Below are 7,530 nucleotides of genomic sequence, written 5' to 3' on the forward strand. Positions count from 1 at the left end.
GGGCGGCGGAGGCGCGGTCGTAGCGCTCCGCGGGCCGGGGGCAGCGAGCGGGGGCGGGCGAACGCCGTCGGAACGGAGCTGCACCCCCCCCCGAGCCCGCACACGCGCCTCTCCAGGAAGCGACGGCGGGCCGGAAAATCCCGGCGGGGCGGCGGCGCTGCCCGCCCTTTCTGCCGCCAGCTTTGCAAGGTAAGACCGTCCGCCCCGCCCCGCCCCGTCCCGCCGCCCTCCGGTGTCTGTAAACAGACGGACTCCCTCTGGCTTCCCACTTCTCCGTGCTGGAGAGTGGGAGAAAGGTCCGTGCTGCTTGCCGTGTCCTCGGTGGGCAGAGAGCTCTGACCTTGCCTTGCATGGGCTGCTGAGGATTGGATCCATGGGGATGTGCTTTGATGCATTTAGTGACCTTTACAGATTTCTTTCCCCGCTTTTTTCAGTTCCCAGAATCATGGAAGAATTCAGGTTGCAAGGGGCTCTAAAGATCACCTCATTCCAAGGCTGCTGCTGCCGTGGGCAGGGACGTGCTTCCATCGAGCAGCTTGCTCAGAGCCTCATCGCAGAGCACCGACGGGCCTTGAGCACTTGCAGCGGTGGGGCAGCCCCGGGACCTCTGAGCAACCTGTGCCCTGTGCCAGCCAGGTGCCAGAGGAGGAAGGAAGCCCTTCCCACCTGGAGCAGAGGCTGCGTAGCCTTGTGTCACCGAGCGTGTGAGACAGAAAGGCCCTTCCTTTCTGGAGGGGTAACAACACTCAAAGCTCTTTCTCGGGACAAGCAGAGCAATGGAAGGCCAAAGTAGCCTTCAGTTCTTCCAGCAGCTTTGGGAACAACTTGAAGGAGGAGCAGAGCTGGCCTGGTGCCTGCCATGGCTGTCTGTCTTCTTGGCTGAGGCTTTATAAATGAGGCGCTTTTCTGTAGTTCCTTTTCAGGCATGACGTGCAAGTTGCCCCTAGAAGTCCAAAGGCAGCTGTTTTCTTAGCAGAAGGAAGTCAGGAGGAGGCAAAGCCAGCAGCTAAGTCTGGATAAAAAACTTGGCTAACCTCTTTTCCCCCCCTCCTCCAAACAGGCAAGTGTGAAGCACTCAGCAGAGATCTGCCCGGGAGGAAAAGCAGAGCCAATCTCTGAGAAGAAGGGACATGCGAGCTCTGGCGAGGACGGCTGCTCCCCCTGGCCTTGGTGTGGGACCTCCTGAGCTGCCATTCCTGTGGTGGGAGTGTTTCTCCTCTCCTCCAGCCAAGCCAGAGACCGCCTAGGGAAGGAGCAGGTAAGGTTGAAGTACCGAGGTCTCCCAGGTAAGAAGTGACACGGCAAAAGGAAATGGCCTCAACTTGCAGCAGGGAAGGCTTAGATTGGATTGGAGGGAAAATTTCTTCCCTGAAAGGGTGCTGAGGCGTAGGAGCAGGCTGCCCAGGAAAGTCCCCATGCCTGGAGACATGTCAAGGATGTCAAGATGTGGTGTTTAGGGACCTGACTTGGGGGGGCAGCAGCTGGGCTCGATGTCCTTAGAAGGCTTTTCCAACCGCAAGGATCCTACGGATCCTATGGTTCTGGAAAGCCTTGACCCCTCTGGCTCTAGCACAGCACCTGGATGCTGACAAAATGAGGCTGGTCCTAGAGCCTGGAGGTCCCTGTGCCACAGGGAGAGGACAAGCCGGTGTCACCTGCAGGGAGGGTCTCGTCCCCAGAGAGCCGTCAGTGACTCCGTCCCTGCCCGGGGCTCTGGGTGCGCCCTCGGGGGGCGGGGGACGACACCTGCCCTCAGGTGTCCCTCTGGGCACCTGGGAAGGGAACCAGGTCCATCCGTGCGGCAGCTCCAGGGCTTGCAGGCTTTGGGGCTTTGCAGCTGTGTGCCTTGTCACAAGGTGGCAGGGACGTGACACTGCCTGGCAACGCTGCTGGCCTCGGATCCTTGCTGCTCTCATCCTTATCCCATATGGATTTAGCAGCAATCTTCTGTCTTTGCTTTCAAACTGTCCTTGGGAGAGTTCCAAGAGAGGGTCATTAGTTATTTCAAAGCCTACATCTTTTACCTCTTGGCACTGAAGAGAAAAGACACAAACCTGCTTTGCATCCTTCTGCCTGGAAGTCATTGTGACACACAGGGAAGGGAGGAAGGGGCTGGCCGGGGTCAGCCTCTGCTGAGCCTCAGCTCTGGCTGCTCCTGCTCACAGGGTAAAGCCAAAAGCTGTCGTGATCAAAAACGCAGGCCGCCCTTCTGACCTGAGTCACAGGGGCCGTTTCTTCTGAATGAATCAAGGTGGGAAATCATTCTTGGAGCTTCAGAAGAAAAAAAACCCCAAAACCGTAGGTACGTTTGTAAGAGTGGGTATGTACGTACATTTCCTTCGATGAAGAAGAAAATCTTAGAAATATCATGTCACGTCTGGCTTCCTAGAGAAGATCCTGACCTCTGGGCTTCTGAAAGCAAATGGCTGTGCATTTATAGGAGCGTTTCCCTTCTTTTTATGTGCCTCCCCCAGTCATCTTCTACCCTTGCCCACGGCAAGGAGAGCGCGGTGATTTGGCTGCTCCGCTCTGCCGAGGTTGTTGCAGGCTGTGTAGCAGGGAGTGAGGCCTTTTGTGGCTGCTCATCAGACATTTTCCTACAGCCTTCTCCCTGCAATGGTAAAATGAGACTTGTGTTAGCGAGCAGTCAAGTAGAGCAGGTAACATTAGAAAAGAATTGTTTCTGAGCTGCTGTTCACTAGCACGTGTTTCCCCTTTCCGGCAGAGTGCAGCCGCCCAAGAAGGGATTTTTTTGGCTCAGCCAGATGTGCTCCCGCCTCCCACCGAGACGCTGAGACGGAGCTGAGTTTGCCTTCCAATGTCTTGGAACAGAGGTTCATGGGAAGTTTTCTCAGCTATCTAAGGCACGGAGCCCTGGAGCCAAGTCAGCCTGAGCTGCTGCGTGCTTGCTGTGAGCCTTGAGGTGAGCGCACATCGTTGCGGGCTTGGGATCGATTGAAATGCGCTAAGGAAACCAGCTCTGGGGAGGGAGGGAGGGAGGAAGGGAAATGCTCTCTTAACATGTGCCAATTCTTCTGTCAAACCCATCAGGGCAGGACAGCGTTCAGACTGAAAGTGTAAGAAGATGTGGAGTGAGACAGAATCTGACAGGAGCACCGGACTCACAAGTGCATGAATTTTGCTTTTTGCTTGGATTCAAACTCGGAAGTTGTAAGGAATTTGGGAAGGAGAAGGGACATTTCAGAAGGAGAAGAAGAAAAAGAAGTTGTTGTTTTTACAGCCCTGGCAAAATCTTTGGTTCTAGCTAATAAAGGAAGCTAGTTGAAATAAAAAAAAAGAAAAAAATGGGTTTTTTTCCTTCGCTGTTGTATTCGTTGGTGGGTCGTTATAGGGTGTGTTGTTTTATTTCTTGGTCCTATTAACTCTGTGTAAATAGTTTTTTGAGTGAAGCTAACTTTCTGGACGGGTTGGTTTGTATTTGAGGTAGGATTAATTTCAAGAGGTTTCTTTCCTAGACTTCTGATCGGTATTGCTGGGATTTTGGTTTTTTTGTTTACTGTATGTATCAAGAGAGAGATTTGGTAGGGCCAGCTGGGCTGCTGGAGTTTTGGGTGTTAATTTATTAGATGGCTTTTGTTAAACACAGAATAATTATGTAAGTTAACAGCAAATTACCCAATATATCTAGGTAAGCTACCTAAACACAATGCTTTATGTCTTACCATTTTTCTGTTCTTCTGCTCCAAGTAGTTGTGTCAAAAAAGAAAGCGCTGTTATTTTTCTGAAGAGCTTTCTTCTATAACAAGGCCTTTACTCCCTTTGAATTTGAGTCAGAGGAGCCAAACAGCTGCAGCTGCTCTGTGGGCTTCTATATTTGGTGGGATTAGCCCCCTCCCTTTTCCCAGGCATCATGGGAATGGGAGGCGGGTACCATCAGGGGTATATTAACCCCAGCTTTTGGTGAGGGGCTTCATTCCGTCTCTGGGGTGTGCTGGGGTGAGAGCTCTCCTGTTATTTCAGTGAAGAGCCTCTTTTAGCTTAGCTTGCTTTCAGCAGGTGTTTCTGGGCATCTAAAGCAATAGAGGCTTTGAAGATACTGTGAAGAAAATGGCATGGAATACAGGGAGTATTTAAGGTGAAGATTTCGGATTTTGTGTTTAGGGGTGATAAAGCGTATCTGCAATTTCTGGTTTTGTTCTTGTTTTGTGTTTTTATTGTTTTTAGGAGGTGCACAGCTTCCAGAGATCCCAGGTTGTGTCAAGCACAGCACTTCTTTCAGCAGATTCATCATGTCACAGGAGGCATCTGGCAGTGTTAAAAATGATGTTTGAGATTGAGGCTTCAGGTGAGTTGAGGGTTGTGACTGGGAGAGGGAGGGTGAGCAGGTATCCAGTTAGGAGTTATTGGGGGGCAGGGGGGTTTGCAGGCAGCAGGGTGAGAAAGGGTGTTTATTTGAGGGCCCCCCCACACAAGGCTTTTCAGAAGCATAGCAGAGGCATTCACATGTTTTCCTCACACAAGGTCATCCACTGCACTCACAGGAATGCCATTTCACTTTGCTTTTCTCTAACCCAGGTGCCACTAATAATAAAGGCCACAGCCTTGGAATCAGGATGAAGGTGGAGCCTGAAAGAGCCAGGCACACTCAGGAGAGGGCAAGTAGCTGACTTGCTGGGATTTGGCCTACATAACTCTAAACTCATACGTTGGTTTTGTTTTTCTTTATTGTAGCTGACCGAGAGGCTAACAGGTGATCACGGGGCCCTCCGAGGCAGACTCATTTCAGGTGCAACGTGGATTCATATCACTGATCATCCAAAAGATAAGTCGGGGGCCATGGCCTGGAGAAGGGAGGGTAGCAGGTTGGGAGTTCTTGGGACAGATTTAAAAATTAGCAGAGGGAAAAGCAATCTTCTCCAAGGGGCCTCTTAGGACAGCTAAAGGGAGAGACTCCACATTTGATGGCAGCGTGCAGGCGGGCAGGGCAGAGCAGTTCCGGTCCACGTCGTATTGTCCGGTGTACCGTGTTACCTACTGTGTCTTTGGGGTCCCTTTTGCCTTTTCCCCTCGAGACCCTCACCACAAGCATAATGTGTCGTGTTTAACGTCCCCCCGTTTGTCACGTTCTGTGTCATGGGTGTCTGCACATGTTTGTGCCGGAGCTGCTCTGCCCTGCCGCAGAGGCTGATGCAACAGGACAAGGCTCAGGGACACGCAGTTTGTGGGGTGTTGCCGGGCTCTAGATGATATTCCTAGATAGACAGAAGATGTTTGGAGCTGCGAAGATATCTTGCAGCCCTTTGACGTTTGTCCTCGCTTTCTTTCAGACGCAGAAGGATAAAATCCAGGGCAAAATCCATCCACCCATCCCGAGTGAGGAGGTTCCCCTGAGCAGGTCAGTCACCGCTTGTCTCTGCAGGGAGATTGTAAAGTGTGACTCTGTTACAGCTCTGTTCTTTTTCTTTTTAGGAAGCAAAGCTGGACATCAGCAGTCAAGGTGAGGTGGGCAAGGTGAGCATTGAGTAGCGTACAGAAGCAGTTGTTATTGCTCCAGTCTCACTTTCCGGTGCAACTCTAAGCATCTGTTCCTGTTTCTGCGCTTTAGGCAATCCACTAGGAGTATGCCAGGCCCCAGTCACCAACCGGCTGACGTGCCGGGTTTGCCGCTCTCCCGAGCCCTGCGGAAGAATCACGGGACTCGTTGATGAAGCCTCTGCCTTTTCTATATAAAGGTGTCACCAGGGTAGCCTTGGGCACGGGCCGAGGAGTTGCGGTGAGTCGGGGAAGTAGGGAGGAGGAGCTAGGGTCCACTCAGGTTTCAGCAACGCCACATCACCTCGTCTCCTCTTAGCCCAGGCGTGCCCCACGACGATGGCGTCAGCCTCCGAGTGCGGCTGAAGCGTGCGGCCCCAGGAGCCGGGCATTCTTGGGAAAAGAGTGAGTGGCAGAATTGTTGGGTTTTGGCCAATGTGCTGCTGAGGTTATGCATTGATATTTTGTTTACTTTATTGGAGCAGACGAAGAAACAACAGGAAGTTGTTTAACAACAGTGCCAGCAGGACCTTCCCAGCTGTCGAGGCAGCCTTCCTTTGCACCTGACACAGACCGGCATCCCCAGATGTCTGAGAGATAAGTAGAGGGCTACGACCCACAGAGGGGATGAAACCAGGGCGCAGGGCAGGGACCCACCGGGAGGGGTTTTTGAGTCCGCTTTGGAGACGGGGGTGTCCACGAAGCGGCCCCTTAGGCCTGGGGGGGAAATAAAAGCAAAGTCTCACTTTTGATCGCAGTGCTGAGGTGTACAGGGCAGAGCAGTCCCGGTGTGTATTGTGTCCCTTGTCTTTTGTGTATTATGTGTGGTTGGATGTGTCATGTCCTTTACCTTAGGCCTTTGAGGAGCCTAGCAGAAACCGTGGCATCATTGTTAGCATCTGTAATCTCTACATTCCTTGGCCTGGTACCCAGGCCATTGAACCTTTGACTCGGGAGCTCCGACAGGCATCAGAATTGCATCTCTCTTTGGAAGCATCCAGTCAGGTGGCTTTTCAGGTCTTGTTCTGAGCTGCACGGACAGCCGTGCTCCGCAATGCTCCATTTCAACGGATTAGGACTTGTAAGAATGTGAGGTTAGGGAGAGGATTCTGACCGTAGGATTCCTGGGTATCCATCTTTGCAGTTCTTGGAATAAATCCTTCAGCCAGCATCTTCCTCCAGGGTTCTCTGAGCCTCATCAGTTTGCCATCTGTCTCATCTCGGTCATCTCCTTTTGCATTCTCTGAGTCCTTGCAGCCACTTTGCTTGCCAGGAGCTTTCTGTTCCTGTTGTGTCCCCCCTGTCTGTCACGTCCCGTCCCGTGTCACGGGTGTCAGCACACACATTTGTGCCGGAGCTGCTCTGCCCTGCCGCATAGCCTGGTGCAGTAGGAGTAGTCCCTGGGAGTTTGTAATGTGGGGTGTAGTGGGACTCTAGATGGGATTTGTAGATAGACACAAGACGTCTGGAGCTCCTAAGTTATCCTGCAACAGTTTGACTCTTGTCCTAACTTTTTTTTCAGATTCAGATGGATTAAATGTGTGCCAGAGGGCCCCATCCCGGATGAGGGGTTTCCCCCGAGCAGGTGAGGCGCCGTTTGTCTCTGCAGCAGAAGTGTAAATGGTGACTCTGTTACAGCACTGTTCTTTGTCTTTCTTTTTAGAAAGCAAATGTGGATACCAGCTGTCAAGGTGAGCAGTGGAGAGAAGTAGTTGTTATTGCTCAGGTCTCAATTTCTGGTGCAGCTCTAAGCTTCCATTCTCGTTTGTGCACTTTAGGCAATCCACTCGGAGTATGCCAAGCCCCCGTCACCAGCTGGCCGATGCTCCGGGTTTCCTGCAAATGTGAGCCCTGTGGATGCATTACAGGACTTGGTGATGAAGCCCTGAACTTTTCTATTTAAAGGTGCCATCCAGGTGGCCTCCAGCAAGTGCTGAGGAGTTGTGGTGAGTCAGGGAAGTAGGGGGGAGGAGCGAGGGTCCACTCAGGTTTCAGCCGTGACAAATCACCTCATCTCCTCTTAATCCAGGCGTCCCC

At 52.2% G+C, this 7,530-nt stretch overlaps 2 long non-coding RNA genes across 3 annotated transcripts; both read left to right on the forward strand.

Moving 5' to 3' along the window:
- The first annotated feature begins 228 nt into the window (after nt 1-228).
- Nucleotides 229-3,310, forward strand: LOC143696433 (uncharacterized). The gene is made up of 3 exons (XR_013185844.1): nt 229-1,258; nt 2,726-2,923; nt 3,052-3,310. It is a non-coding gene; the product is annotated as an uncharacterized LOC143696433 (long non-coding RNA).
- A 2,137-nt stretch (nt 3,311-5,447) lies between these two features.
- LOC143696426 (uncharacterized) lies at nt 5,448-7,175 on the forward strand. Of its 2 annotated transcripts, XR_013185829.1 has the most exons (4): nt 5,448-5,472; nt 5,567-5,734; nt 5,813-5,898; nt 5,979-7,175. It is a non-coding gene; the product is annotated as an uncharacterized LOC143696426 (long non-coding RNA). The 2 variants fall into 2 exon arrangements; XR_013185830.1 differs by lacking the exon at nt 5,448-5,472 and having other exon boundaries at nt 5,722-5,734; nt 5,818-5,898.
- The last annotated feature ends 355 nt before the right edge of the window (nt 7,176-7,530 follow it).

The sequence above is a fragment of the Agelaius phoeniceus genome, chromosome 34 (assembly GCF_051311805.1).
Source record: "Agelaius phoeniceus isolate bAgePho1 chromosome 34, bAgePho1.hap1, whole genome shotgun sequence".
Taxonomy (NCBI): Eukaryota; Metazoa; Chordata; class Aves; order Passeriformes; family Icteridae; genus Agelaius; species Agelaius phoeniceus.